General features: G+C 48.4%; 1 protein-coding gene across 1 annotated transcript in view; it reads left to right on the forward strand.

The window, feature by feature from the left end:
- Positions 1-527, forward strand: part of LOC129412421 (brefeldin A-inhibited guanine nucleotide-exchange protein 2-like) — a 14955-nt gene extending 14428 nt beyond the window's left edge. The window contains exon 10 of the mRNA XM_055166293.1: positions 1-527. This exon is cut by the window's left edge and continues 508 nt beyond it. The gene's annotated coding sequence lies outside the window, so the exon portion shown is untranslated.
- The last annotated feature ends 7648 nt before the right edge of the window (positions 528-8175 follow it).

The raw sequence follows: 8175 nt of genomic DNA on the forward strand, positions 1-8175 counted from the left end.
AGATTTAGTTTTAGTGAAATGAGTTTGATCTGTCATCTGCACTTTAGCCTTAAGCTTCACTTCACATGTCTCCAGGGCATCTGGGTTAAAGTTCAGCTGGAGGTGTGTGGTGTCCTCCAGGGCATCTGGGTTAAAGTTCAGCTGGAGGTGTGTGGTGTCCTGCATGTTTTGGGTTTAAATCTGTTGATCAGAAACACCACAGACTTGAAATATTCGTCATTTAACACAAAAATCTTCACATTAGTTCCTCTAAAGTCTTCCGTCCAAAACCTTCTCCTGATCATTTCCTCTTGGAGTGACTGAGTCTGAGAGACCAAACCCCAAACAGAAGAACCAGAGTGAGAACAGAACCAGGGACCTTCTCGCTGTGAGGCACCTCCTCAAATCCAGATGAAAGTTCTGACCCTCTGACTGCTGGAGACGAGCTCCTCTTCAGTCCGGACGCAAACGATTCTCACTGTGAACAGTTCCCTGGCTGGACCTGCTCCAGACCTGGACCTGGACCTGGACCTGGACCTGGACCTGGACCTGGACCTGGACCTGGACCTGGACCTGCTGCAGACCTGGACCTGGACCTGGACCTGGACCACCTGGACCTGGACCTGGACCTGCTCCACACCTGGACCTGGTCTCAGGATGTTAAAGCTGCACGGTGTAACTTTTTGGTTGTTGGTCTGTCACCTGCTGGAATGTTCCACAGTCTCCACGTTTCCATGAGAGTTTTAATTCTGAATCAAACTGAATTGGTCTTTAAGAAGTTTGTGTAAACTCAGACTCGTCCTGGATCCTGTTTGTGGTTTGTTGTTGTTCAAATGCTGCTGGAGCTTCGTGCTCGTCGTCTCGTTCTTCTGACGCGTCGATCTTCCCCCGACGCTCAGACGCAGTAAATAAAAACATTTCACCAGTTTAACACCAAACAACAAGAAAACAGGATTATTTACACGAAACTACAACGACGAGATTTGAATTCAGAATAAAAAAAACCTCATGTGAACGTCGACACCGTCACAGTTTATGGCCCAAAAATCTGTATAAAAACAGACAGTGTGAGCGCAGTCGCCTCTCCACAGATCTGACCTGGAACACCATCTGGTTTGGTTTCCATGGAGACAGAAAGGTTTAATGCCAAACTGTGGAGCATTCCAGACAAAGCAACAACATCTCCATGGAGACAAGTGTTAAACGGAGCCTCCAGCAGAAAAGTGGCACAGTGCAGCTTTAAAAACAAATTTGAAACTCAGAAATATTCCAGAGTGAAGCTTTAGGCTGCGTCTTTAAAGTATTGTCGCTCCGTCTTTGTGGGCGGATTATTTCAGTGTTTCTCAAACGACACATCACCACCAGAGGGCGACACCACCGCCGCACGGCCCCGAACCGCCGCCGCCGCACGCGCCACAGTTTGAGAAACACTCAACTTTAAACGATCTCAGCCTCATTTTTGTGGAAGATTTTTGTTTCATCGGATTTTGAATTTTAAATCCTGTTGAATTTCTCATTTTGAATTTTTGAACTCTGAAGAAACATGTTTGAATTTTTTTTTATTCTGAATTTTAGTTGCTGAAATTTTAAGTGACGTTTTCAAAGTTCAAAGTCTCAAAATTCAATTCCTTTTAAATATTCTGCACAAATATGTTCAAACCCTCAAATTCAGAGTAAACAATTCTGCTAAATTTTACACTGCAAATTTAACACTCTGAATTTTGACTTTGAGACGTGAAAATATTTGTGCTGAATATTTAAAAGGTGAAATTTTTATTTTCAATTTGAAACAAACTCAGAAAGTACACTTACAATTTTTGCAACTAAAATAGCACTTGAATTATTTTATATTATTTTTTCAGATTTAAACAAAAAAACTGAAAGTGAGTAATTGAGTTGTATTTAAAATTCCAAATCTGATAAAACAAATCGTCTTAATAAACATTTCCAGCTGTCGTCGTTCTAAACTTGGACCTTCTAAACGTTCAGATCCAGATGTGGGTTCGGTTTCGGGTTCGGTTTCGCTCCTGCGGCTCTGACGTTTATTCCGTGTTTTTTTGTTTAGTGTTATTTTTTTGTTGAGGTTTGGTCGGTGCCGGTGAAGATTTGACGGTGAATTTGAAGTGACTGAACCGTCCTGAGGCTCACGTCCCGCCTTCGTCTCTTCAAACGTTTATGCACATTTATTTTATTTTGTCCAAACTTGACCTGAAATAGATTCAGCTTCACGGCTTCTGTTACGGGGCCCGACCGGGGGCCGACCGGGGGCCGACCGGGGCCCGACCGGGGCCCGACCGGGGCCCGACCGGGGCCCGACCGGGGCCCGACCGGGGGCCCGACCGGGCCCGACCGGGCCCGACCGGGGGCCGACCGGGGCCCGACCGGGGCCCGACCGGGGCCCGACCGGGGGCCGACCGGGGGCCGACCGGGATCCAGTAAAACGCCACAAAACCAAAACCCGACACGTGAACCTGGACGATCATTTGTTTCATCAGATTTTGAATTTTAAACGTCGCGGAATTTTTCACTTTGAATTTTTTAACTTTGAAAAAACTTACTTCTTTTTTTTACTTTTACAAATTTTAATTGTACATTTTCAAAGTGTTTAAAATTCAGTATAAAAAAATCACCTTTTAAATCTCCAGCACAAATATTTTCAAGCCTCAAATTCCAGTGTAAAATTTGCTGTGAAAAAAATTCTGCCTTGACTTTGCTGCAAAATTTTACACTCTGAATTTTGACGCTGGAATTTGAGGCTTGAAAATATTTGTGCTCAAGATTTAAAAGGTCAAATTTTTATTCTCAATTTGAAACAATTTGAAAAAGTCACTTAAAATTTCAGCAAATAAAATTCAGAATAAAAATAATTTACACATGTTTTTTTAGAGTTAAAACATTCTAAGTAAGAAATTCAACGGGATTTAAAATTCAAAATCTGATGAAACAAATAATCTGCCATAGGTGTAATTCTGTTTAAAGTTTCACTGTGTAACTTTTCTGCTTGTCTCCATGGAGATGTTCAGCGCTCAGACGACCCACTAAATTATTATTATTATTATTATTATTATTATTATTATTATTATTGTTGTTATTGTTATGATGATGATGATTCTACATTAATTTTGTTGTTTCTTTCCTTTTCTTTGATGTTTTCTGTTTAATTGATTCTGGAATGTTCCACACTGTGGCATTATTCATTTACAGAAGTTTGTGTTGCTAAGAAACCTGCACTGTTACTGAGGGGCTCGCCTCTCCGCTGATCTGACCTGTCACTTACGGCGTTTCCTGCGTGTGTCTGTGGAGAGGCTTAAGTTAATGCCAGACTGCGGGACATTAAAGGAAGCAGAGCGTTTCCACGGAGACGAGCAGGCGTCAGCACCTCCTGCAGAAAAGTCCCGCAGTGCAGCTTTTCCTGGAGCTCAGACGAAACGAGACACGAACGATTCTGATGTTTGTTTTTTGTAACTGAAGCGATTTAAAGGTGAAAGTTTGAAGAGTCTCAGTCGTCCAGGACGAGTCCAACACCAGGAGAAACTCCGTTCATCCACTGGACAAAAAGGTTAGTTTGGCTGAAGACGTTTCTCGTCCAAACTGCTTCTTCAGTTCAGACTCTGGTGACTCTTCCTTATATCTGCAGGAGGAGCTAACTACACTGAAACTCCTCTGGAACTAACACACACTTGTTTACAGTTTGCGTTTGTTAGGCTGAACAAACAAACTGAACAAGTGTGTTTGGACCAGTTCCTGTCCAAGACAAAACACAGAGACACAAACAAAACAATGTCTCGTCCAGTGAGTGAAGCAAAGACTGAAGTGACACTGGAGAAACTAAACAGACGAGAGAACAACACAGGACCTCAGTCTGATGTTCATCTCCACTTAAAAACCTCAGGTCACTTGTTTGAGGACAGAGAGGAACAGATCTGATCCAGAGAAAAGAACTGGTTTTATTAACAAAGAGAATCCTTCTCTAAACAGAAATGGACTCAGACTCCATCTGTCTCCTGTTTACACGTCCATCCTCAAACCTCCAACAAAACAAACAAGAAGAACAGGTGGAGTCAGGTCAGGACCAGAGGTGTGGAAGCTCCATTATGACCATGAACTGTTCTGTTCATTAGACCCACACCCTGTACAGGTCAACAGACCCAACTAACAAACAAACTGTAAACAAGTGTGTGTTAGTTCCAGAGGAGTTTCAGTGTAGTTAGCTCCTCCTGCAGATGTAAGGAAGAGTCACCAGAGTCTGACAGAACTGAAAAAGCAGCTTGGACGAACTGAGGAACATCTTCAACTAAACTAAACTTTTGTCCAGTCGAACTGAATTTTCTCCTCCACATTAAAGGTGAAAGTTCGACTGGAAACGGGCGCGAAAAAAGAGTTTTATATTTTATTGTTTTGTTTTTCAGAAGATTTAAAGTGATGATGTCACACTCTCAGGTCAGAGGCCAGAGGTCACACACAACCCATACACACACACAACCCATACACACACACAACCCATACACACACACAACCCTCACAGTTCTACTGATCACACTGGACTTCAGGTCAACAGAGATTTTCACATCGTCTGAAGCATCACTGGAGGTTTAAATGTGTGAGGTCATTTACACACACACGTTTACACACACACACATTTACACACACACGTTTACACACACACGTTTACACACACAAACCTCCAGCGACGCTTCAGACGAAAAGGTGAAGTTTTATTGTGACAAATCAGATGGAGCCTGAGCCGCTCCGTCTGCGAGCTGATTGGACGGGAGAGTGTGATGTCATCGGAGCCACAGGAACCAAATGTCTCCGGTTCCGTTGAGGTTCCGTTGAGGTTCCGTTGAGGTTCCGTTGGTGTCAGACGGCTGAATGTTCCGTGTGCGTCTTAAACCCAGAGTCTGAGTCTGAGTCGGTTGTTGTCAAAGAGATTTTTTTTTAATATTTATTTTCACTTTATTTTATATCATTTTGTTTAATTGTTTCTGAGGCTCGATCGCACCGACGTCTGGGATTTTATCATGATTCCTCTGCTCCCCCTAACTCCTCCCACCTCCAAACTCCTCCCCCTTTCTCTGCACTGGTTTTATCCAAAGCAGTGTTCACGTTTACAACGACACACTGCCCCCGATCTGAACTGAACCACCCGGGACTAAACCCGGGACTAAACCCGGGACTAAACCCGGGACTAAACCCGGGACTCCTCCTCTTCTCCTCTTCTTCCTCTTCTTCTTCTCTAAGTGCTTTCTTTCTCGGGCGGCGGTTGTTGTTGTTGTTGTTGCGTCTCTTCTTCTTCTTCTGTGGGAGATAAATGGTAAATATATAAATATAAAGTTTTCATTGTAAAATATCAAATGTTTTATTGTGTGTAAAATTCAGAACAAAGAAATAAAACTGGAATCTGAGACGCTCTGCCCACTTCTGTTCATGACTCCGCCCACTTCTGTTCGTTCACTCGGACCTGACTCGGTGAAAAGGTCTGAAGAGGTTTTAGAGTCATCCTTGCATGTTTGAGTAATCTAGTGATCTCTCCTGGGCCCTATTCAAACCCTCCTCACGGTCAGCTGCAGTACGAGTCTGTACGAGGCTCCGCCCCCCCAGGCTCCCACACCACAACATAAAAACACAAAAACACGACACACCTGATGTTCGTGCAGGAGTTTCACCAGTGCGACGCTCTGAAGGGGGAGCGACTCAGCACAGAGAGCAAAGAAAGTGAAACTTGTAAAACATGAGCATAAATAGATTTGGGCGAATAAAACATTTTCAAAACAAAAGGAACGTGGAGATTTAAATCTGTGACGTGTCGGAGGAGAAACTGGAGCCGACGCAACCGAGGAAACGAAAAAATGATTTAAAATATCAAAAAGAAAATATCAAAACTGATTTTCATTTCATTGAGTAAAATATTTGACTGAACATGAAGAGTTGTGCTGCACAGATCTGCAGACTCTTCATCCCCTCATCTCCTCGTCTCATCTCCTCGTCTCCTCGTCTCCTCGTCCCCTCGTCCCCTCGTCTCCTCGTCCCCCGCTCGTCTCCTCGTCTCCTCGTCTCCTCGTCTCCTCGTCCCCTCGTCTCCTCGTCTCCTCGTCCCCTCGTCCTCGTCGCCTCGTCCCTCGTCCTCGTCTCCTCGTCTCCTCGTCTCCCTCATCCCTCGTCTCCTCTCCTCTCCCTCGTCCCTCAACTCCTCGTCCCCTCGTCTCCTCGTCCCCTCGTCTCCTCGTCCCCTCGTCCTCCTCGTCCTCCTCGTCCCTCGTCTCCTCGTCTCTCATCCTCCTCGTCTCCTCGTCTCCTCGTCCCCTCTCGTCCTCCTCGTCCCCTCGTCTCCTCGTCTCCTCGTCTCCTCGTCTCCTCGTCCCCTCGTCTCCTCGTCCCCTCCTCGTCCCCTCGTCTCCTCGTCCCCTCATCTCCTCGTCTCCTCGTCTCCTCGTCTCCTCGTCTCCTCGTCTCCCCCTCGTCTCCTCGTCCCCTCAACTCCTCGTCCCCGTCGTCCCTCGTCTCCTCGTCTCCTCGTCCTCGTCCTCTCCTCGTCTCCTCGTCCCTCGTCGTCCCTCGTCTCCCCTCGTCTCCTCGTCTCCTCGTCCCCTCGTCTCCTCGTCCCCTCGTCTCCTCGTCCCCTCGTCTCCTCGTCTCCTCGTCCTCCTCGTCTCCTCGTCTCCTCGTCCTCGTCCCCTCAACTCCTCGTCCCCTCGTCTTCCTCGTCAACTCCTCGTCCCCTCAATCTCCTCGTCCCCTCGTCTCCTCGTCCCCTCGTTCTCTCCTCGTCCCTCCCTCGTCTCCTCGTCTCCTCCTCGTCTCCTCGTCTCCTCGTCTCCTCGTCTCCTCATCTCCTCCTCGTCCTCGTCCTCCTCTCCTCGTCCCTCGTCTCCTCGTCTCCTCTTCTCCTCGTCTCCTCATCTCCTCCTCGTCCCCTCATCTCCTCGTCTCCTCGTCTCTCCTCGTCTCCTCGTCTCCTCGTCTCCCTCGTCCCCTCTCCCCTCGTCCTCCTCGTCCCTCGTCGTCTCGTCTCTCGTCCCCTCGTCTCCTCGTCCCCTCGTCTCCTCGTCCTCCTCGTCTCCTCTGTCCCCTCTCGTCCCTCGTCCCTCGTCTCCTCGTCTCCTCGTCCTCCTCGTCCCCTCGTCCTCTCCCCTCGTCCTCTCCTCCCCTCGTCCCCTCGTCCTCTTCGTCCTCGTCCCCTCGTCTCCTCGTCCTCCTCGTCCCCTCGTCCTCCTCGTCCCCTCGTCTCCTCGTCCCCTCGTCCCCTCGTCGTCTCTTCGTCCCCTCGTCTCTTCGTCCCCTCAACTCCTCGTCTCCTCGTCCCTCGTCCCTCGTCTCCTCGTCTCCTCGTTCTCTCGTCCTCGCCTCCTCGTCCTCTTGTCCCCTCGTCTCTTCGTCCCCTCGTCTCTTCGTCCCCTCGTCTCCTCGTCCCCTTGTCCCCTCGTCTCCTCGTCCCCTCGTCCTCTTGTCCCCTCGCCCTCCCCTCGTCTCTTCATCCCCTCGTCTCCTCGTCCCCTCGTCTCCTCGTCCCCTCGTCTCTTCATCCCCTCGTCCCCTCAACTCCTCGTCCCCTCGTCTCCTCGTCCCTCCTCGTCCCCTCGTTCCTCCTCGCCTCCTCGTCTCCTCGTCCCCTCGTCTCCTCGTCCTCTTGTCCCCTCGCCTCCTCGTCTCTTCGTCCCCTCGTCTCCTCGTCCTCGTCCTCTCTCGTCCCCTCGTCTCTCCTCGTCCCCTCGCCTCCTCGTCTCTTCGTCCCCTCGTCTCCTCGTCCCCTCGTCTCCTCGTCCCCTCGTCTCCTCGTCCCCTCGTCTCTTCATCCCCTCGTCCCCTCAACCCCTCAACTCCTCAACTCCTCGTCCCCTCAACTCCTCGTCCTCTCGTCCCCTTGCCTCCTCGTCTCCTCGTCCCCTCGTCCTCTTGTCCCCTCGCCTCCTCGCCTCCTCGTCTCCTTGTCCCAGTCCAGACTCCAACCTTCAGCCGACAGAAAACCTCTGGAGATGAAGCTCCGAGTCGTCGAGTGACACGAGCCACGAAACCTTCAGGATTTAGAGACGAAGAGAAAAAAAAATAAAAAAAACTCCTCCTGATCCGTGACGAACCTGAACATCAACGACTGAAACATCTGAAACATCTGAAACATCTGAGGCTCTTTTGGCTCCAGGGTCAAACGTTTAATTCACATCTTTTTTTTTTTTTTTTTTTTGAAGGAATTTCCTGGAT

The sequence above is a fragment of the Boleophthalmus pectinirostris genome, unplaced genomic scaffold (assembly GCF_026225935.1).
Source record: "Boleophthalmus pectinirostris isolate CB_2022bp ecotype Guang Dong unplaced genomic scaffold, ASM2622593v1 HiC_scaffold_8, whole genome shotgun sequence".
In the NCBI taxonomy this organism is placed as follows: domain Eukaryota; kingdom Metazoa; phylum Chordata; class Actinopteri; order Gobiiformes; family Gobiidae; genus Boleophthalmus; species Boleophthalmus pectinirostris.